The following is a 24,493-nucleotide window of genomic DNA, read 5'->3' as shown; positions in this document are numbered from 1 at the left end:
AAAGTTTTCCTTTAGTGCACTTCTTGCAAAAGAAGTCCTTTCTCCTGCAAGAAAGAAAACCATAAAAGCATAACCAATAAACATAAAATTATAGGTATATATGGCAGAAAACAATAAGCCAGATATGGAAGGGAAATACAATATAGAGAAGTTGAAAATGTGCTGGGAGAGAGAGTCGAAGCAATGGAACTTCTTGCACCTCATTACCAATCCTTGTACAAGTAGCTTTTGTCAGTCCTCATTGTGATTTTCCATGTGCTCCAAAGTGTGGTGAGTTTTAAAGAAATCGATGCTGCCACCCACCCCCATAAGAGTTTGAACAACAATATTAAGGGGATGTAGACTTGAGGGGGTGGAGATTGTGTAGAAAAAGCACAATTCTCAACTTATCGCATTTACACATTTGGAGACACTGTTGGAATTCACATTTTGTTAACAGGGGGAGAACACACACACACACACTCACTCACCCCTTAGAGTAGGGGTAGAGGAAAACCTAGAAAAGCTCACTCGTGGTTTCTGATTACAGGTCTCACGGCATTGCTGCGAGAGAGGCAAGGGCCGGAGAAGACTGTTGAGGGTTGGTTTACACCGCGACATCGACAGAATTTGAGATTGAGTACAGGAAGTCAAAATGTGTTGTTTGTTCGGGCGCGGGAGGGGGTCTAAAGCCTCCAAAATCCACACAAATACTCCATCCGAGAGAGTATAATCGGGTCTTTGTGTTCATTGCGCGGAAAATGATTTTTCGGATGGTATATACAATATTTCTCAAGGCGGGCGGAGGAATTTCCTTCAATTCCGCGCGTAGATAAACATAAGAAGACACTGCTTGTCGCATGGAGGCTTGTTTCATTAGATGTATAGTACCCCCCTCCGAAAATCATTCGATGATTTTGGGTGGAAAATGCCTTTCTGGGATATTGAAGAGGCAGCACTCACAAGTAAGAATTTGATTTAAATACAAAAAGGATGTTCTTTTCCACAATATTTGAAAATTCTTGTCCAATTAAGATAAAGTTTTGGGGTTTTGGAATTATTTATTAATCAAATATGAAGCTGGCTGGAGCTTTGTAATTTACATTACTTGAAGGACTTGAAAGGAGATGTGGAAAATGACACAACAAAACATAAAAAAAGAAGCATAAATGCCGGCAGAAGCCATTAGAAGGCAACATCTTGAACTAAGAAGCTTTCTTTTCAGGAGCTTTTCCGGAGAAGCTTTTTTTATCTTAAATTCTCACAGAAAAAGATGCATTTTTGAGACAACTTAAATGCAGTTTATTGCAAATTTTCTCTGTGGGTGGGTACACACAACCCCTATGCATTTTGGGGGAAATCTACATGGTGATTATATGGCGGTGGCATTTGTGGAGCACACCAAATAGCACTTATGACACATGCGGGATGGCGATAAGACTCCGTGTTGCGTTAGCACAAAAAAGCCATTTGCACCCCATACCCCTTCCTTCCTGCTTGGCGGGGGGATCAACATCATTATTAACGGGGGTGTGCAAACTACACAGAGGGTCATAAATCACTGGAGAATATACCCCAAAGCAGGAGCTAGGAGAAAAAAAAAGAACCTTCACAGCATTTTACAAGGAGACATTTGCAGATGAAGAGAAAATATTCATGCAATTCTTATTACCAACCACCGGGAAATTTAACAAAAATTTCCCCTTAATGGCAAATAAGGAAGCATAAAAAAGGGAAATGACTTGTATTCTTCTCCCCCCACCCCCGCACACACACATTTTGGGCTCAATGCGGCAACTCATTGCAATTTTATTGAGTCACCTATAAATCATATTTGCGGTCTTATCCGTCTGAGAGGTGGATTTGCCGTTAACTCACCCCCCGTGAAAAATGTACATTTTTTTGCAGGATGGTTGTACCTAATAAAAGTAATATTGCCTTGATTTATCCCCCAATAATCCACCCTCTCACCAATTGCAGGGTCCATGCGGTAGCGCGGGCAATATTGCGAGAGAGAAAAAAAAGCCGCAATGGTGAAAAATTCACCCCGAAGGAGGACTCCAACAATAAAACGAACCTCCGGGGTTGGATAAAAATTCGTGTAATTGAATCGTTTTCTATTGAAAAATATGTCCATAATGGCAATAAAATGGTGATTTATGGGAAAGTTTGTCATCTCACGCCATTGATTGTGATTTTATAGTCGTAATTGAAAGAATGAGCCCCCCAGAATAAAATATCGCTTTACATGCGGCACAGCCAGACTCGCTTTTTCCCCGGCAAAAATTTCCGCGCAGCCCTCAATTACGATCAGGAGGAAAAATCTTTGAAACTTCCGGGAAATTTCCTGAAAGATTGGGAAGATTTGCGATTGGGTGAAAAGAGTTTAAAGGGATTAGCATTGATGGGTTAACTCATTTTTGTTGGTTGAGTAGAAACAATTTAAATGATTATAGCTTTAATGAAAACAGGAAAGAATTTTCTTGACCTTAGGAAAATATTTTTTGCACAAAGAATTTTTAAGATATCCAATGTAGGGTTTTCGGTTGGAATAATCTGATTCAAATAATTTATTTGAAACCTGCGTTTCGGACTATTTGTGTCCTTCTTCAGGATATTAAATGAATTAAATTTAAACCAAATTTAGCGCCTTGATGAAGGATTTAAATATACCGAAATGTCGTTTTGAAACAAAATTTTTTAATCTGAATATTCCGATTAAAGATCCGACGTTGAGAAGTCTTTACGATCGTCAGCTCAATTAATCAAGGATTTATTCCATTCTAATGTAACAAATTTTATTTAAAATAAATCATTTAAAATTTCTTCCTTATCCTTTCAAACTTCCCGAAGCTTTCGTGGAAACTTTCAAAGCCTTTTTTTCGCGGAAAGCTTTGGAATATGGTAAATTGATGTGCAAATAAAAAGTTCGCGTTTGTGACATCATATGGAGCATTTAAGTCGAATTTATGCGAAATAAATATGAGAATTAATTTTCCAACTGCGCACCATGAAGGGTTTGAGGGGTACCCCACCCATGGGTGCAAAGTGCAAAAAGGAAAATGAGGAAAATAACATGTTGTGTTGTTGAAAATGTGCACAACTCTCGGGGAAAGTTTTATAAACACTGTACGAAGAGAGAGCGAGTTCACCCAAAAACGACCCGAAAAAGTAATGCTATGGACTATGGACACCAAAAATTGCATGTTTACTAACCGGGAAAATAATTAAGTTCAAGAGTGTGGGGAAAACTAATGGGAAAATGTAATCCCTGTCACATTCTATGTTCATTGGGGGCTTTACAATTTGCCATAGAACTTCCTCTTTTTCCCGCGTGCCTGTATATGTATGTATATAGGGGTGGTAGGGTGAAAAGGAATCCATCCAATTGACGAAATTGCCGGAAATTCACACAAATCCCGGTGCGAGATGAGTTCAGGCGTATGAGAGCGAGAAAAAAAAAGTGTTGTCAATTGCAATACCACCATCCAGGTTTTGTGCCAAGGGCGATTTTTCGGGGGACGCTCTCAATGGCAGATAGATGTATAAAGAGATGAATACCTACCATGCGGGAGGATGAGTTTGAAATGGGATACGCAATTACAGTGTCGAGAAAAATAATAGGACCACCAATATAGGTTTTAAATGTACCCTTGACTTCAATCGCCAATATCTCAGGCTGTGGGGGACAGATTTTGAAAAGTGGCATAGATTCGGAAAGCTACATTCATCCCCTTTCCAACGATGGTAGATTTTCGAAAATCGGCCCATCCGTTCAGTTTTGGTAGATGATTGAACAGAAAGTGGCATTTTTTGTATGGGTCTACTTGAACGACTGTCAAAAATCAGCCCCTCAACCGATTTTGATCACCCCGGCAGTTTTGGACAGGGGAAGAATGTAGCTTTCAGAGTTTTTTGAAATTTTGAAAATCGGACACCTAGAAAAAAAGTTAGACGGGTTTTTGTGAGTGGTCCTATTTCAATAATTTAAGGGTTAAAATGCTTCCTAATTTACACAAAGTTTCATAACAAATTTTTATTTTTTTTTAGGAAAAATTTATTTTCGCAAGCTATAAGCCTTTTAACTTTACTCAATTAAATTCAAATAAGCACTTAAAAAAAATAAAAATTTACAAATCTTGTTATGAAACTTTGTGTAATTTCACCCTTAAATTATTGAAATAGGACCACTCACAAAAACCCGTCTAACTTTTTTTCTAGGTGTCCGATTTTCAAAATTTCAAAAAACTCTGAAAGCTACATTCTTCCCCTGTCCAAAACTGCCGGGGTGATCAAAATCGGTTGAGGGGCTGATTTTTGACAGTCGTTCAAGTAGACCCATACAAAAAATGCCACTTTCTGTTCAATCATCTACCAAAACTGAACGGATGGGCCGATTTTCGAAAATCTACCATCGTTGGAAAGGGGATGAATGTAGCTTTCCGAATCTATGCCACTTTTCAAAATCTGTCCCCCACAGCCTGAGATATTGGCGATTGAAGTCAAGGGTACATTTAAAACCTATATTGGTGGTCCTATTATTTTTCTCGACACTGTATGTGTGGAATTGCTAGGATGATGGGTAAATAGCCGTTCATTTTAGCTCTATGGATAGAGTGCTTGTCTCTCTATCATTGTATGGTGCGTCTGTAAACATTTTCCTCAAAATGCTTCCACCTCCGCCTTGGGAAAATTTCCCGATGGTCGGGGGTTGGAGCAGAACGAGCTCCAGGTGCTCATGCCGCCGAAGGGGATAATACGAATAATTTGGATTTATACCTCACTGGGAACATCGCTTAGAGAGACCATGCGGATATTCTGGCTCTAATCCTAGTGAGAAGTGTATTTGTGGTTGAATGAACTAAAATTGAGTTTTTTTCTGGGTGTGTATGTGTGTCGGATCAACCCCTAGTTTTGGGAATAAGCAATCAACGAACGATACCTTTGCGACAGCTGATCCTTCATCATTTTACCTGCTCTGCTGTGAAATGTTGGCTTAAATAGGAAAATTCAGGAAATTTTCTCAATCATTCCCATTAGATAATTAAAAGTTTCTTTGACTTTCTCTTCTTCTATTCATATTTTAAAGACTTGTTTACACGATTTTCCTTTTTGTAGAAAAAAATGAGTCACAAAAAACATAAAAATGAATAATCTCCTTTTAGAAACATCCGCCAACTTGCAATTTAATGTGGTATGGCGTAGTTTCCCATCACTTATTACCAACACAGACATTGCATCGTACAAAAATGATGAGATTTCGCAACCATCCGCACGACAACCCCTCAATAAAAATCACTTCCACCCCCATGAGTTTCCTTCTTCGCCCCCAAAGTGCCCAGACAGCAATTTGTGGAAGATGTCCCGGGAGAAAATTGGTCATCATGGATGGGTGAAAGTTTTTGAAAGATATTGCGAGGCATTAGTGTTGCACATCACTCACCAAGGGGTGTTTATCTGGAATGAAAATGTTCAGATTTTCTGGAATATTCGAAAGCTTCGCAAAATTATTCGGCAGACAAACACTTCTTAGATCTTAAACCAAAAACGTATGAAATTTAACCCGAAAAAAATTATTCTGATTCTAGTTCTATAGAGCCACAGGTTATGGAGAAAAAACCTAATAAAATAGAACCTATACCTGAATAGGGGAGATCGGGGTAAAAAAAGTCAATTTGCATAAATCCTTATCTGCAGGATTCCACAAGGACAAGAAAATTTCCTCAATAGGTCATTCTTATAGGAAGTTTCCTTGCCTACAACTTTGTCTCAGACCACTTTTCTCCATCTTCCCGGGAAATATGAGTTTTCGAGCTTTTCCTAAACCCTTCCGCTTCTGACTTTTTTTAAACGCGGCGGGTAAATATAGTCACCAGTTGGCTAAATAAAGTCGGTCGAATTTTTCGACATTTCCAATGATTTCCCACCTGAGAGATTGACAGTAGTTGATAGCTAAACTTCTCACCTTTTGATCCGCGACAAGGAATTTCACTTTTATACGCACTAAAACAGAGAATTTTGCGATTTTCTCAATCACGCCATTTTGCAACAAATGGATAGAAAATATGTCAAAAATTTCGAACTCCCATATGATTTACAGGGGTTGACCCGATCTACCCCAAGGGGTATGTTTTGATTCAAAAAATTGTAGAGAAAAATCATTAAAAGTTATTCAAAAATACACCTTGGCAACGTTTTCTGAAGTAACCCAGCTAGTGAGAAAAATTATCAGATTGGAAAATTGCTGAAGGAAAACTTCGGAAAACTCATTTTTCTCAATACGCAAAAGTTTGGGAAATGGGCCAAAAATTTATTTTCTTTTTTAACTCCCAAAGTACTGATCACATAACCTCCAAATTACTGTCAAAAATTGTAGGTATATAGGGCTTTCCACCCTAATTTTTTCCGATTTTTCCGATTTATAACTTGGGAGAAATTGGCATTTGAAAATTCGAAAATGACTCTTTTTACCCCGGTCTCCCCTATAATAAACTATTATTCTATTCTATTCTATTTTAGTCCCAAGGAGCCTCAGATTGATGTGAAAAAGCTTTAAAATATTCAAGCCTAATTCAAGCCTAAACGTACTAATTTCAAGCAAAAAAGATACTAAATTCAAGTTTAAAAGTAGTAAACTTAAGCCTCAAAAGTACTAAACTCTAACCGAAAATAGTTATTAGTTTTTTAGCAAGAGGTGTGTATTTGAAGGAATTATTCGGATTCACCAAAGTATCAAAATATCAGACAGACAATCACCCCTTGTCACTCACCCATTGGAACACATCCCAAAACCCCCTTCTTGATGTTCCGGAGAATGTTATCGAGTAATCAATACAAGATGAGAGTGGTTACCTTGTGAAACACTCCAAGTGTTAACGTGGCTACCCATACTCCCAAATTGGAACTTGAGGGGGTGGTTTTGGGCAAGACCACAATATAGCAATTCCATTGTCACCCACATCTGCTTCACTGATCGTGTCCGCTTCCTGATTGAGATCCATTGCGCACTTTGTCGGCTCTAGTATATTGTGTAACCACCTAAAATTTGGGTGGTATTGTGGGGGAGGCATCCACAACACATTGCTGGAAACTTCTTTGGTATTAAGTAAGGAGAGCTTGTTGTTCAAATGCCTGAATGTCTTTCATGTACAACACACAGCAATGCAAGTTACTGAAAGCTCCACTAAGCTTACTGTATGTAGTACTCCTTCACTTGACAATATATTTACTACAGATATCCGATTTAGATTAATTTTATTTCGATTTTCTCACAAAGTGGTGAAAAGTCAATTCGTAGTCAATTCCTCACAAGTTTTCCTTGTGTTTGGTAAGCAAGAGCTTTTGATGGCTAAATAAATATTAAAAAGTCCCCTTTTCGAGTTCAACTACACATAGCAAATTCTTCAAAACTTTCCCCTATGTGAACGTACAACGATGTTTTTCGGTACAAGTGCTATCGAATTGTGAGAGATGTTTACAAGAAACATGATGAGGAAAAATATATATGTTGGAAAAGCAAGAAAAAAAGAAGCGGAGTCGTAAGAAAATCCTCCCGATACACATCTGCATCTTTTGAAATTTATATGGTGCACAAGAAATGCCATTGCAAGATGACAAAATTGCAACAACATGCTATCTTGTATTTCCATATGACACGAAAGCAACAAGAATTTTCACTCAAAAAATTTCATAAAAATTCCCCACCCGTATGGGGAACAATATAATGGCAAAAGCTATGAAAATAGGAGATCCATTGGAAGATCCTTTTCCATTCTTTTGCGCCATTTCCCACAAAGAATATGTACTTAAGGAAAGAAAATAAGGCAAAAAAGAGGTTGTGCTGGAAGAAATATTCCACACCTTGGCCCCAAAAGTTTCTCTGTGTTACAAATAAAACCCACAAGAGTGAAGGAAAATACGGAAGGTACAAAAAAAACGAAGAAGAAGACACCAGAAGAGCGATAAATTCTGAAGAGATGTGACACTTTTCAAAAAAAAAAATCACATGCAAATGATATTCTCACAGAGTTTTTCAATCTTTTTTTCGCTGAGCTGTGGAGCTTTCTTGGAGCTTTTTGGCGTTAAATTTCCCAAGAAAAATATCAACCCCATTTATTTTCCTTTACAAAACATTTGCACAGATTTGAAGAGAATACAAAGTCCATGTTGATGGTGCAGTGAAAGCTTTCTACTTGACTTTCCCAAAAGTAACTCTACTCAGCTGCTGCCGTTCGTGTGGTGTGAAAAAAGCTTCCGGACAAGTTTGAGGAAAAGAATTGAGTTGAAAAAAAGTTGTGCAAATGCTTTCGTATCTACACGAGCATATTAGATTTCATTCCCTTTCGCATAGTAACCTCACCACCCCCATAAAACAATCCAACCACCCTCTCCAAAAGCACCCACTCTGCTCGTGTACCAATATCATCGTGCAATGCAATAAAACTTTCTGCTGAGAGCACATTAATTTTATTGGCGAGATAAGTAAATTCCCTCTCATGCTCAAACATCAATTAATTTCTATTTGATTTTGGGGGAGAATTGAAAACAAAATATACGAATTGATTCGTTCTCATTCAAATCGAATTAATTTTTTTTCCCATCACCACCAGCTGAATTTACATGAACTTTTTTGTCGTGTTTTCAAAGGGTACAAAAAAGGTGAAATCGAACAAATTGAATAAGTTCAGAAATAAAATGTAAAAAAAAAACTCGGAAATATTAAAATTATACAAACAATCTCAACAATACTTCACAGTCAAAAAATTTATTCGAAAAATTTTAATGTGAAAGGATTCTGAAAAGCAAACAATATTTTTTTTGTTAAATTTATTACCAACAAATATTACCAATAAGTGTTTGAAAAAATGAATAATGGAATCACTTTTGCATAAATTGCATCAAAGGCAATAAATTGACGGTGTACAGGGATGAAAAGTAAATAAAAATCCACCTCAATTCTCCCTGTTTTACAATGTATTTGAACGGAAATTTTTATTATTTTTTTTTAACAATAAATGAAATTCATTTGTTAAGAATTAAATTCTTGGAACTGGAAAGAAAATTGAAAAAAAGATTTTAAAGCTTATAATCTCAAGTTTAAAACCTAAACTTTAGCGAGAAAGTGTTCGATTTTAAAATCACAATGAGCTTCACAAAATATTGCATTTCTCAGACTATTCCATTGCCTTAATTATCTCTACTAATTACTAAATTTCCTTCAAATTTTCTCTCACTTTGCGGGGGGAAATTCTCACATCCAACTTTCGCAAATCCCTGATGCATTCTTCATCATCTCAATTAGAATCTTCATCATCTCCTTTGTTCACGCCTTTCTGCTGCCACTTTATGGGAAATTAATTTTTTCTGCAGAGCGCTGTAAGTAGTAAAATTTCCTCTTGGATTATCTTATACCTTTCATTATTTTTCCATAGAAATTTTTGGGGTTGTTATGGTCGTAAAATTTACGATATTGAAAAAAAAAGCTCTTTGTGGAGAAGAAACTTCCATAGATGCTGGACGCATAAAATTGACTCCTCCTCGGGTAATTCTGAGAATAGGGATAAAATAAACAAATTAATGTACTTTGGAATATCCCTGCAAGCTCCTGCATCTAGAATTATTCTCCTTAAAGTTCTTTTACTTAGAAATTCTCTGAAATATTTCGAATTTAAATTTTTCATAAAACTCTTTTATACAAGATTTCCCAGAAAGCTCATGCATTTAAAATTTTTCTACGAAGGATCTTACATAAAGAATTTTCCTGAAAGTTCTTACAAAATAAGTTTTCAGAAATTTCCTGCAGTAAAAATTCTCCTTAAAGCTTTTCATTAAAATTCTTATTGAATTCCTCTTAATTTAAAATTAGTCTGCAATGATCCAATTTTGAAATTATCCTAAAAGCTCCTTAGTTTAGGATTTTCCAGAAAGCTCTTGCATTCAAAGTTTCTCTTACTTGAAAGCTCTTTCAGAATTTTCCTAAAATAATATTTGAAATGTTTCTGAAATTTTATGGAAGCATCTGTATTTAGAATTTCCCTGAAAGCTCCCTCAATTAAATGTTCAAATTTTACTTGAAGTCATAATTTTTTCTAAAAGATTGTTCATTTAAAATTTTCCTTAAGCATTTGATTATTGAAATTGTTAAAAGTTCTTGAATTCGGAATTTTCAGGGGGTAGACAAAGACTCTATTTCCATAGGAATTCACTGCTCACTCGCTGAGACACCCAGGAAAATGCTTCAATCTGAAAAATTCTACCACCACTGGATAGATAATTTAATATTCTATCGATTGATAGCTTTTGAGGGGTGTCTCACGAAGATTAATGCACTAAAACTGATTTTAAAAATTTTGATGCACTTTTTGGAAATAAAGTGACGTCATTTTCTTCCTTTAATTTCTCTGCAAACCGTCCGCCATTATTTGCTGTGTTCGGGTAAAAAAGGGCTTTGTCTACCCCCTGGGAATTTTCTTAAATGGTGCTTTATTTAAAATTTCATAGAATGTTCCTTCATCTAAAAAAGAAGCATGAAATATCCGACATTAAGACTTTCCCTAAAAGCTCGTGCATTCAGAATAAATCAAGATTGTGAGGGAAAGAAGAGCTTGAGCATGGGAAGCTTTTGACACATGTATGTTCTACACATCTAGAACAACCAGCGCAGCATAGATTAGCGTCGATTAAGGGAGGGAGGCAGGGAGGACAGTGTGACATGAAATTGCTCTAAATTCAAGGAAGTTTCCCGCACAAATTTTCCCCAAAGCTCCGTGATTGTGTCGACACAAGCCCTAGTTTGTTGTGTGAAAAGGCGTCAGTTGCGCAGCACAATATTTTCTAAAGCTGCCACATCGGAGTGGCAGAAGTATTATTAAACAAAATGGGGATATGGACTAAAATAGGAGTATTGTCCGCGTGAAATCGATGAGGCGAACAGATTGATTTATGTCGATTTAGGAGCTGGTGCAAAGTACAACATGAGGTTTGCGTTTTAGGCGCACATTTTGGGTTTTCTCTGCATGTAAATTTTGAAATAAAATGAAAAGTTTATGTGCGAGCTTTTCAATCCACGACTCAGCGGATTTTCTGTACAAAATCGGTTTTGTGGGGAGAGCGAGTGTAGATGGAGTTTTGAAGAGACATTGCCCCCATCGGGGTGGCGTCAATGGCAAATGCAACAAAGTGGAAAATGAAAACGCAACAATGAGTGGTTATTGTGGGTGGATTTTATTAACCTAGATTCATTGTTACGTGTATTTATTAAATAAAATTTTGTTTTCCAATTTTCATTGATTTTCCTTTCTTTTTAATTAACTTTTTTGTGTTTTTTTTTTATTTAATAGATTATGTATCATACCCGGATATCAGGGGTTTTTGGGAATTGGATTTGAATGAAATTTGACAGAATGGCATATAAAATTTTGGAAATATGATTTCAAAATTGATAAAAATAAATTCATTGTAGGAAAATAATTTGGGAAATTTGTCTATTGGAACGGTTAGAAAATATCAAAGCTTCAAGGCATTTTTAAACGAAGAAAATTGTGTGATTTTCTCAATTTTCCTGAACTCTTTGATAATTAGTAGAAAATTTTTATTTTTAAGTATAAATTCTCAGTTTAAATTTCAACGTAATTTAATGAAGTTTATGTGCAATGAATTACCCCTAAAATCCGGATATTGCTTGTTTGTTGTGTTTTCGTGTATCGCAACATAGAATGCGAACAAGTGAGATAAAAAGAGAAGAAAGAAAAGAGGAAAAGTGGAAAATTTATTATTTTGTTGACCCAATGGGAGGAAAGGAGGCAGAAATCTTTCGGGCAAATGCCTCGAGTTGGGTTCTCTGGTGAAGACAGTTTTGCCCTGACGATGGAATTCATGTGACCCTTTTGGCGCAACTCCCATATTGCAGTTAGCATTTGTCTTTAATCTCATGCATTCATTATTCAATCTCATCTACTGAATTATTCATAGTTTTGAACCATGAGAAAATACAACCAAGCTAAATTAACTAAAACTTTATTAAAAATTCAACCATTTTATTCGCATATGAAACTCTATGACGGGAAATGTAATTTCCTCCTAGTCATACATTTTCAATGAAGAATAATGCTGGGCCAACAACTCAACATTTTTGGCCATAGCGGCCAGGGTTTATCTTTTGGGAATCTTTCCCTATTGGATAGTATTTTGCGGAAGACTTTGCACGCAAGGAAGAATCTTCTATTGCTCTGGAATATTTCTCGTCTTGTTTGTCGTCATATGGAATTATGTCTTTGAGACAGAACTGGGGCAAATTATTTCTACTTCTATTGTCAATTTTTCTCTTCGATTTTCTTCCATTGGGCTGTGATTTTCATTAGAAATTTACCCTATCTATTTCTTTGGAAAAAGCTCTAAGGAATTATTAACGATTATTATGAAAATTCTCATTTGAAAATCCGGGAAAAATTCTCTCAACCATTGACATTCAATTTTTACGAAGCTAACGTTTTTTGCAATATTTTTTAAAACATTAATCCTCGTAGCAATGTTAGTGGAACTATCGTAATCTTCTTACAACACGATATGGAAAATGTATGCATTACTCTACTCACCAGATGCGTCCTATATATTGTATTGTTCAATATGGTGAAAGCAAAGCCCCCACGGGGAAAGCTTTCAATGGCATATATAGCAAATTTTTCCTGAATAACTCATCGAGCTTTATCTATCTCATTCTTCTTCCATATATCATTGGATTTTCTTTTATAGCGAATGGAAAATACTTTGAGAGCTGCCTCCCATGTGGATTGCAGTTGAAACTTTCTCACCCCATTTGATGGGGCTCAATAGTGTAGAATTATATTTGCACCTCTCAGAGTGCATTTTACCACCCCTTCTCCCTTGTGCACCAACCACCTCCCCAAACCACCCTCATTCTTTACACTGAGATGACGTGGAAATGATGTTTGAAAATGTAAAAGCTGAGCACCATTTTCATGGTCTCTACAAATCCTCTCACGCGCGTGGGGGGTGATTTAGCGTTTTACGGAAAAATAGGGCAACGCCGAGGAGAAATGCAGAAGGATTAATTTTCCACCCCTTCAGGATATCGCGATAGAAGAGCAATTAATTAAAATACAATCAATGTGAGTGGAGTTGTTGTAAATCATCCCCCAAATCACCTTTGAAAGATTTCTTCGTGCACAACGTGCGCATCTTTTGCAATTTCACCCCCCAAATCACTCTCTATTTCCCAATGAAAAGTCGATAACTAATGAAAATCATGTAATTAAAATTGCTGCGTTCGGTGGGAAGCTTTAGCGGAAGAAGAAAATCGTTTTTTTTTGTTGCTGAAAATTCCTTATCTCTCACAGCTCTTTTCCTTTTGGTTTAAGCGGGTAAAAGATGGCGCGGGGAATTGGAAAAATAATGCCTTTGAAATTCCCTCACAGAGTACTTCCCTTCCCATCTGCCTCCTGGGTAAGAGAAAACAGTACACCAATGAGGGGAGGAAGAAGTTGAAATGAAAGAAAATAGAAAGTGAAATTAATATTCCCTGAATAAATACACACAAATGCGGCCAGGGAAATTCAATTTTATCCAACTACATAGAATTTTGTGCGCGTTCTCGGGCGAGTTTGTTGGGAAAGGCCATGAATTTCCGAAGCGGTGGCTCCGAGGGTTGGGATGTGTCTTTAAATTAATCCCTCTTGCGATTTTTCCTCGCCTACGAATGGAAAATTTGCGATTCATTGTCAATCTCAGCGTGTGTTTGTTCCTCATGTTAATTACGCGCCATCGAATGCGAAAAGAGAAAGCTCAATAGAGCTTTTCCGGCGCAAAGGACATCACGCCGCAAAAAAAATCACCGTGGAAATAATTCAGACGCGGAAATTGTGTTTAATTAGAAATCTACCAGCCCACCCTCACAGAACAGAATCCCTTCAGCACTTTGTCATTTTTCTCCCCCTTACCCCTCCCCCCATTAAAGCTCCCATCATGTCTGCTTTATATATTACATAAAAGCTTCTACCCCGAAAGTTTTTTTTTGCGGTGTGAATGCCCTGAAAAAATTTTCACCCGAAAAGAGTGAAAAAAAATTATATGTGCCCCCATCACCAACCCGGGGACTCATCTTAAATTTTTCACATTAAATGCCATCCCTAATTTTAATTCTTTTTTCCCTCTTTGCAGACAATTTTCACTTTTGTAATTAACTGAAATCCAATCTACTGCCGCATTTTGCAAGTGCGTGCCAACGTCGACATTCCACAGGGCTATCGCAGAGAAATCTTCACGAGTGGAACAATGTGACAAACCCGGAAAAATGGTGAGAGAAGTTTTGTCTTTTTCCTCGAACTTTTTTTTTAACATTTATGTACTCACTTCCCACCCAGGGACATCCTCCGGCACATCTTTTTGTGTCCTTTCGGGTGCTTTTTTTTCCTACTAACCGTCTTCCTTTGGTTAACTTTTTTATTAAAGACACACAGGATGGATGGACAGGGTGTAAAATTTCTTCCAAGGGGTGTGTCAATATAAAATGGAAGGATTTTTAGATTTTTAATTTTGATTATTTAATTTTTATAGAAGAATAATTTTTAATTAGAAATTTTTGAAAATTAAATTTTAAAATTTGATTAGTTTAAAAAATTAACACATATTCTTAGTCGTTTAGCCAAGACACATTTTGTGCTATAAAAATCATGAAATGAAGACAAATTGAAAAGATTTATTTAGAAGAAAATTTTTATTTTCTTACAATTCGTATTTTATAAACTTTTTTTTTTCTTATTCTGAGATAAAGAATAAAATTTCAGATATTTGAGGGATCTAAAACATTTACGCTATAAAAGAAAATTAAAAGATATTTCTAAAACCTATATTTCTTAATTAACTAGACGAAAACAGAATTCACATTACTTTTATTAACATAAACTAAAAATAAATAATCAAAAAAAATATTCCTAATATTTTCTGTTAAAATCAGTGTGTCTAGGGTGCCATAATTTTTTTTAAACTAGAAAAACAATAGAAGGTGAACATAAAATAGTTTCTTTTATAGAATTTTTAAGAAAAGTCAGTCTGGAGCTGATTTATAGAGCTTATAAACTATGCAAGACAACAATATAATTCATCATCAACTCTGTTTTCAATTTCCTGCACATCCACACACACACACGGGACAGGACAGTTAAAGTAAAACCAGGAGTAAAACCACATGGCAAATATTTGTGGAATTTCATTACGTACAAAGATTAATTTATTCCGCAATTTTCTCCGTGATTCTTTAGTGCGAGTCAGTCATGCTGAGAGAATTTCCCATCTAAAAAGACCGCGTGATCCTCAATTAAATGAGAAAGCTTCCTGGGAAATCCTCAAAGGGACACCCTCCCAAATCTCCACACTAAGAATATTCTATGCTGAAAATCTTTTTTGTGTGTGCATTTAGGATTACCATGGCGCGAGCCATTGCGAAGGAAATTCCTCAAAGCTCTTTGGAGGTAAGGAGGAGAAAAAAAAAGAGCTGTCGTTTTATGGGTGTTCTCCTTGATGGTCTTCTCTATAACTGAGAGTAAGGAACAAATCTCCGTGCGTGTGTGTGTAAAAATAATATTCCATTGGGTGTGTCATGAATATTGTATGGGCCGAATGTTACTTCATGCAGAAAAAGGTTAATTTGAGGATTTTTTTCTCTCTCTTTGGCAAAATGCGAGACAGAGAATTTTTTCTTCGTTGAATTTAGTGGGAGAAAATCGAACTTTTGGGCTTCTTTTTTCGATCTAAACATCTTCTCAGACACCATGAGGGTTGAAAAATATATCCAAGTTTTCTTCCCCGTTAGCTGTATCGTGGAGTGAGGGGGCTGGATGGTGGGCAGGGGGGTAACTCTGCCCACCCACGGTGTATTTTTAGCAAGAAAAAAAACCCTTTTTCCTATCAAATTCTATTTTTCACAATCCACCCACATTTTTCCTGCAGCCACTCGCAAGGAAGATGGTAGTTTGTTCTCTCTCTCTATGCTGGCGCACCCCTTCTACACTCTTGGAAAATTTACAACCCGTGTCAACGATTTTTTCCCACCATAGCCATTTGGATTCCATTAGAAGAGGGTGCAAGTGCGAGGGTGGCAAAATGACCATAGTTTCTCCTATTTTATTAGCCGTTTTGCCATATTATACAGCACGGTCTGACAAGTTCTCTCTGCACAAGGTGCATTAGCTTGGAATGTGGTTGGGAAATAAATTACAATCCTTGAAGGCCCACCAAATGATAAATTTCAAATTTAATTTTCCCCATCGCCCACCGTGCACACACAACTGCTGTCGCCACCCCCATAGTCGCCTAATGGAAAAATATTAATTATAATTGCCAAATGGGGTAAAATCCACATCTAGCGCAATGTGAAAAGGGAGGGATGTTTGAAATTCATTTCCACACCTTTTCACTGTCCTTGCTTCGGGAAAATTCAATGAAGGAGTGCCATTGAGAGGACCTCTTCAATTTTCCCGAAAGCGTCTTTTGCACAAGGTTAGCCCAATTGAGTCGCAAATTTATCGTAAATTCCAACATTTCCATCCAATTTTGCCTACACACACACCCTTCTATTGGCTCAATATATTAAGGTTTGACTTTGGCACTTTGGCTATAATGCACAGATGAAGGGAGAGAGAGAGAGGAGGGTGGAAAGTTTTCCAAGAAGATACACTTTGAAACTAATTTTGGTGCTCAATAAATTAAATGCTCTCCATTCTAATAGTTTCAGTGTGAAGGTCTTGAAAATTCATTGGAATAATTTTGGAAAATTAATTTGGCAAATTTTCCTCATAGTTATCGGGTTAAACTATTTCGGGAAATTCTTTTTTTGTTATTTTAAATATATTTTTTGTTATTTTCTTTTATTACTGATTGGCTCTTCGATTAACTGATTGGCTTTTCTCGGTAAAAATAGAAAAGAGATTTTTTTTTAATAAAATATTGAAAAGTTTAATTTATTTTTTTAAAGATTTTTTGATTTGAAATGTGAGTTAGAGAAAAATCGTGTAGCTTTTTGGAAAATAGAAGAAAATTAGGAAATAGATTAGCATTCGTTGAAGGCAAAGAAAACAGAAAATTAGCCTCAAATATTCGGGAATATTTGGTCAATAAATTAAAGATTAATCCATTAACTTATTCGCATTTTTCTTACGAAAATCAATTAAGAACTAATTTATTTCTCTCTTTATTCTCAAATATTCAATAAAATTTCAGCAAACACTCAAAAAGGAATTTCACTATCAAAATAGAATTTTAAAAAAAAAGTAGAGAAACGTGAAAAATGAACATCAATCCACGACTAACGGGCAACGAATAATAAATATTTCAACACTTTGCAAGATTAAAAGAATTTTCCTTCTCTTGGGAAATTTTTCTTTTCACCAAACTGTGCTTAAAAACTCTTCTATGCATGAAAATAGGTGAGTGAGTGTGAGTTAAAAATAGCAAAGTGGACAAAACGGTAAGAAAAGCTCAACTGGAAACTTTTTGGTGAAAAAAGCTTAAAATCACTCCCCAAATACTTTGAGCACTTCAATTAGGTTTCTTTTTTTGCCATTTGCGAATATATACTTCGCGTTCCCTCACTCTCTCTCTCTGGGAATAGTTCATCTTCGACAATGTCGATGAAAGTTCAAAAAAAAATGTTGACCAACTTTATTCGCTTTTTCTACATTTTTTTTCTCTTCTTTTTTTGCTATATATCTCTCTCTCCTCAAGTGGTTCTGTGGAGCTTTTTTTTGCTGTGTAGTTCTTGTACACCCCAAATGTGCACTCTCTGGAGCTTTTATTTTATGGGAGGATGAGTGGGTGGAGGAGGTTTTTTTTTTTGGCGAAATAGCAAAATTGTGGCGTGTTTTCAACTTCCTTTCGTGACATTCTTTTGATGCTTATTTTACCTGTTGCATATTATTATATGTATAGTACAAAAGTAAAAAGGGGATGTGAGATAAGAGAATTGTGTGGAAAAAGTTACTTTTCCTCACACAATTGTTTTCACCAAATGGTTATCACTAAAAATTTTCACGCAGACGAGCCCCACTAGAAAGGGACGGGGGAAGGATGTAGTTGTGGGGGAGTGAGTTGTGTGTGTAGGTACATGAGAAAAGTGATAGAACAAGCCCCTATATTTGTTCGATAATTAGAAAAGTTTTCTCATATCAGTTGGTGTAGGATGGGTGCAAAAACTTTCCATTTTCATCGAGTAAACTCATAATCAATTTGTGGTTCTTTGTCTTTTCCCGTGCGCATCCACTTCCGCCGCATACACAGCTTCCTCTTCACGCTCCCATATTCTGTGTGCCCCGTTGGGGATTTTATGGGAAAGTTGGAGCTATTATTGGAGCATATAAGCTGTCAAAATGGATTGTAGAGTGTAATATGGAATTTATATATAAATTTATTGGCTATACTCCTCCTTTTGTAATGACTTTAAAACTCACTCTCTTACGAGCTTCCGTGTATATATGTATGTTATGTATAACGAAACTCCTTAGCCCACACATCCACTTTGGAGCTTTTCAATAGGGTGAACTTCTCACACAAACACACACGTGAAAGCTCACCCCATTCTACAAAACAATTTTCTTTGATGCTCCTTCATGGAAATAATGGGTGGGCATGTAAAGGGTGGTTAGAGTAAAATGTATAGGTCCCTTTTTTGGATGAAATATTTCACGCGCTTTCAATTTGAGCGCCATAAATCAGATTATGTCAGCAAAATAAAGTAATCTCAGCATTACGAAGGGATAATCTTATCTCCTTGTCCCGAGCCTAGGGCGCATACACGTCTTGTACCAAAAAATTTCTATACAACCCACCTTTATCATCGACACATAATTTCTATCGATGATAGACCTTCGAAAGCCCCATAAAAGTTATATGGGAGGAAGGAGCCCTGACACATGTATGAAGAAAGAAGAAGAAAAAAGCGCCGGGAATTGTATTCAAAAATCTCTCCCACAAGGAAGTTGGTATTTATCTTGTTTCACGCCAGCCATCCACTCCCCTTCCCCCCGCCGCTGTAAAAGCTCCCACATATATCCTCTTTCAACTTAATTTTCTTTCCTCCTAATTCTTCCCAAAGTGCGCATAAGAGGAAGAAAAAAAATCTGCAAGAAGATTTCTCCTGTGTGAAAAGCGAAAAGTTTTCTTCCAAAGTCACGAAATAATTTCACCCATTTATTATGTCTCGAAGGACTTTTTTCTTCTATACTTGAAAAAAAAGCGAAAAAAGCTTTTTTTGAAAAAGTTTTAAATTTGAATACAATTACACGGTCCTTATCAAATATACTGTATACGTGGAGGCTAAGAAAATTTAAGCATAGTACAAAAGCGAATGGGGAAAAATCCAAGGAAAAATCATGAAGAATGAAAGAAACTTAGAAGGTCGAGAAACTTTAATTAAACCGAATAAATTAAGGAAAAATTAACATTATTTAAAAGAAAAGAACATTCAAATGTACGTTAGAGGATGAAGAAATTAAAGCTTATTGGAGCTTTCAAAATGTTTTCCATTAAAAAATTATTTTTCATCCCTTAAAAATTATTTTAGCGTTGCATGATGAATTTTCTTGGAATTACCAATTCCATTAATTATCTCGCATCAAGATTACAAAAATTAATATTTCAGCAATGTTTTTTTTGTTGACCAAAAAACATTGACCCCAAAACAGAGGGAGGATAAAGTTCAATTTGATGATATTTTGCGATTAGAAAAATTAGATTTTCTCTCTGTTGGTGTGTGTGGGAAATGTTTTTGCCATTGTTGTCGCGCGAAAAAGCAACCCCCTACCCTCGTGGGACAATGAAGGGGAGTATCAACGCCCAAATGGGTGGGGAGATCCCGAAGATAGAGTGCTTTGTCTGATAAATGCACACTGGGGAGCAGTACAAACAACCCCCACATGCGGTGTATTTAGAAGGTTCACAAATAAAATGAAATGAGCGAACACAATTTCACCATTTTTGCAATGAATAAATATTTTCTCCACACTGGATTGCCTTTTTTTTCTCTTTCGTCGTACTGGCTTTTCTGGAATTTTCTTTTTTTTTCCTTTGCTTTGCTTTCGTTCTCTCAAGTTCTTGGCGAAAGCCATCGGATGGCGTCTGTGGATGTTTTCATATTATTTGAGGACATTTAGCACAATAAAACCTTCTGGGGTGTCGCAATGCGACGCTCAAAAGTATATTCGCCTCTTGCTTCTTGTGTACAAAAAAATAAATAAATAAAAGAAGAACATAACACACCTCATCACACAAATTTCATGAGGTGCGTTTGTGGGTGGAGCAGGGGTTGTTTGGAAAAATCAAGAAGGTGTTAAGTGAATTAAGGGGTGGAAAAATCATTTATTTGTTTGGGTTGCTTCTGTGAATAATTCGGGCATTGTCCGATCAATTTACTCTGAGTTTTATAAGAAAGAATTTTAGCTAATTGAAGACTGAAGGAGTTTATTCGTTATTGTATAAGAAAATCCTCAATCCTCAATCCACTTAGAATCTACTAAAGAATCAAGGAAAATTAATATAAATCACCAAAGAAATTTTCTATAAATTTTTGCCTGGAAGTTACTTTAACGTATCAAGATTGATTTCTTGAATGAAGACAATTCTCGTATAAAAACGAGTAATCTCCTTTCTTAATTTTCTATCGATAAATAGAAAATATTTTTCTTTCAAAATTAATTTCCATAGAGTTTTCACTTATTAAAATTAAAAAAAAAACCCTCCAAAGAACAAAACTTCACGTGAACTTTTCAATCAACCATAAAGCTCATTGAGGTGGAGCTTTTAAAAGCACGTGGATAAAAAAAGTAATGCCACATATTTGCACTGTGTGCCAAGCCTTAAGGCGTCGTTCTATGATCTCTGTGTGCATTAGCATTCATCTAAATTCTTCTCCTTACGTGGTGCTATGGTGCGGGGTCATAAGAATAAATTCTATTATTTTACACACACTCACGAGGATGAGAATTTTAATTTAGGAAACATAAGGAAGCCAAAAAAAAGAGGAATTTTATATGGTAGCGTTTCCTGGTGCGCTATTCCCTTCTTTTTACTCCAACATCATTTTCCTCAATCTTTATTATTATTATTATTTTCACGCGCAATATTTTTTACCTCGTCTTTCCTGCTTCTTTTTTTTATCTTACACCGTCCTTTCGCCAATTTTCACACACCCTGTCTTTAAATATTACTCACAATTTTCTTGCGCGTGTCTTGAGGTCCTCCCTTTCTTTGCTACATGGCTGGTGGGGCTCCTCCTGCGCTGTTACCTAAATGTTCTGAAAATGAAATAAAATGCACACGAAAGGAAAATTAAGGGTGGGAGAAGAGGGGAGGATGGCATCATAAAAAATGCCACACAGAGTGTCTTGTTGCCAAGAAAGGAAAAAAGGTGATAAATTTTTAATCATCCACCACTCACGGAAGTCTCGTAAAAGAGGCACCTCAGGCGTAGACAATGAGAAGTGATTAAAATATTTAATTAATCGTGAATTATTAAATTCGTGGTGCTTCTGCCATTATTTCACCTTTATTCAGCATCTCTCCTGTTTTAATTGACTTTCTGATTTGTGTTGCCATCCGGTGAAATTTTAGACTTCATTTTCGGACATGGAAGCTTTTTCTATACATACATATACATAGAATATGTAGTCATGTTGGGTTTAGAAGAAATTCTTCAATCTATTTAAAATTTTATCTGGAGAAAGCTCCGTAAATATAATTTACGAAGAAAAAGCTCTATAATTGAAACATTCGCTGTAATTTGTTGTTTACTAGAATTTCCATCTACATGTCTTTAATAATTTCCACGAAATTATATATTCAGTGTTAAGGGAAATATTTTGTATAAAAATATATACCTTCAATGCGCCAATTAGGGATGATTACGTTGTGCTTTTTTTCTCCTTCTTTACACCACCATTAAACTTTAATAGAAACACATTTCAAACACTCTTCGTGCCATGCAAGGCAGAGTCCTTTTTTGCAGGGAAAATGTAACTGATTTCCTGGGGATTTCCTAGAATGCCACACACCCTATCGTCCTTACGTGTTCGTGACGGCAGGGGGAAAAAACTAAATGCCCCCCTTTTGGCATTTTATAGGTTGAAAAATTTAAATAAAAACAAATAACACCCACCCAATTGAGAAAATTGCTAGTGGCATATATAAGAATTTTCTCTCACATTGCTAGTAGTTTTCCCCCAATAACACTAATGCATTTTCACGTAACGAGAAAAGGAGTTGAATGTTTTTAACTCACACCTTATCATTTGTTGCCAACAAAATCCACCCTCACTTTAGGAAATGAGGGAGAAAATACAGAAAAAAAAATAAAAGAGTTAAAACCCCGGTGGGAAAATAATGCAGAATAAATTGATGAGGGGGGATTTTTAGCTGTGTTTCTTTCAGACACAGCTTTTGTGTACCGAGCAAAATCGAAAGTCGTCAGATCGGGCTCAAACTTGGGATGAGCACGAATTAGGGTCCCCACATTCCAAAAAACGTATGCGCCAAAAATTTTTTTTTCCGGCCGGCCGGCCGGCCGGCCGGCCGTCCGTCCGGCCGTGGTTTATGACTGAATTGCGAGAGAACGGTTATAGATAGAGACTTGCGGTAAACGGCAAAGTTTAAATATCGACTGGAAGACATCCGTTTATGATGTCAAATTTTACCCCCCACCCCCCCGTCCGCCATTTTGAATAACCTCAAAATTTTGTTTTCGCTATATCTCAGCCGCTATTATAGCTAGAGGGCTGAAATTTAGATATGTTGTAGGGGCCATCAAGAGCTTTTCAACGATAACTCATTTTCGAAAATCGGTCAAGCCGTTTAGTCAATATGGCCGCCACAATTTTTCATCGAAAATCGACCATAACTCGAAAACGGCTTTACCGATTTTGATCAACCCGGGCTCAAATGAAAGCTCTCAACAAACCCTACAACTCTCTAAAACATCCGAAGTTTCAAAAGTGACCGCTAGGGGGCCAAAAATCAAAAACAAAATTTTCGATGAGTTTTCGATGAATATCTCGAAAACGGCGACATAAATTTTTTTCATTTTTTGATATGTTGTAGCTGACCATATTATCTAGCTTCATGCCAAAAATGAAGAAAATCTATGGATCCGTTCTCGAGATATAGCCTTCCAAAGTTGGCATGTCATATCTCGGGTTCTACAAGTCCGATCTTGATCAACTCAAGCGCAAATGAAGGGTTTCAAGAAACCCTACAAATGTCTAAAACATTGCAACTTCGAGAAATGACCGCAAGAGGCGCTAAAATCGAAAACAAAGTTTTCGAAAATTTCGAACTCGAATTTTTCGAAAATGGCGACATAAATTTTTTTCATTTTTCGATATGTTATAGCTGACTTCGAGACCTTTAAAACAAAAAAAAAATTATGAAAATCTATGGATCCGTTCTCGAGATATAGCCATCTAAAGATTTCTTAGGGTATGACTTTTCTACTTTTCCCGACTTTGCGCGTAATTAAATAAATTCGCGTTCTAGTTTGCTCTCACAAAATTGGTACACTGAAAGAAACACAGCTCCCGTAAGCTTGGTCAGCTTACCAGTACATTTTCTCCTTATTCTTTCAAAGGGGTAAGGGAGATGTTGTGACTAGGAATTGCGTCGATATTACTCGAGGAAATTCACTCTCTCACCCCCTGGTGGGGTTTGTCTCTATGCTCTGGTGGCTTATTATTAAGGGTGAAATGTATTAACCGGATGTTGGGGTCGACGATTGAGCTTTGCGTGGAAATTAGTTGAAAATTTATCGTCGATTTTCCATTTCAGCGAATTTCAATGTAATATACGTACCACTCCTTTGGCGCCCCTTTATTCCTCACACCCTTTCCTGCTTAATCCACCCGTCTCCCTTCTTTCTTTTTCATTTAAACCCAAATCACACCTCCTGTTGCGGGTAAAGAAGAAGACGAAGTAGGAAAAATCTGGAAAGTATAGCGAGAAAAAAGGGCGGTAAGAAAATTTCTCAGTGTGGCAATAATCATTGTGAGAATTCATTGTGAAAATCACCACGAGAATCCCATCGTCATTTGAACCCTTAGCTCCCCAAACTATTGCCGTGATTATGGGGGTTGTCCTTTTTACAGCATAATCTCGATGATCCTTCTGGTCTCTTTTAGTATTTTGTTGTACATACAAGGAGTGTTTTCACAGCTTCCATTTTACTCCTCATTTTTATTTCAATTTCCACACCCCAAGAAAAAAAACCCAGAGACAATGGTTGTGTACTTTTCTCCTCAAATATTTCCTCAAAAGTCCCCACACACACAGAGATTCCTCCATGAAAGTCGAAAGCTCAAATGTGAGAGTTGATTTGGAGATGGAATTGATTTCTTTGTCGTAACAAATTCCTCTTTTCAATACTATAAGCTCATGCTGCGTGAGATCTTCCAGGATCTCTCCCTTCTCCCTGTGTGTGTGTGTGTGAATTCCTAATGCAAAACTCATAAAAGTTTGTATTTGA

General features: G+C 36.5%; 2 protein-coding genes across 2 annotated transcripts in view; one reads left to right on the top strand and one right to left on the bottom strand.

Moving 5' to 3' along the window:
* The window catches only part of LOC129788711 (mucin-5AC), a 1,053,002-nt gene that overhangs the window by 52,557 nt on the left and 975,952 nt on the right, over positions 1 to 24,493 (bottom strand). The gene's annotated exons all lie outside the window — the stretch shown is intronic.
* Positions 1 to 24,493, top strand: part of LOC129788372 (uncharacterized) — an 86,723-nt gene that overhangs the window by 34,495 nt on the left and 27,735 nt on the right. The window contains 1 exon segment of the mRNA XM_055824346.1: positions 14,155 to 14,290. The gene's annotated coding sequence lies outside the window, so the exon portion shown is untranslated.

Source organism: Lutzomyia longipalpis, chromosome 2, assembly GCF_024334085.1.
Source record: "Lutzomyia longipalpis isolate SR_M1_2022 chromosome 2, ASM2433408v1".
Lineage (NCBI taxonomy): Eukaryota > Metazoa > Arthropoda > Insecta > Diptera > Psychodidae > Lutzomyia > Lutzomyia longipalpis.
The sequence above is the reverse complement of the archived record's forward strand: the minus strand, read 5'-3'. Positions and strand labels throughout refer to the sequence as shown.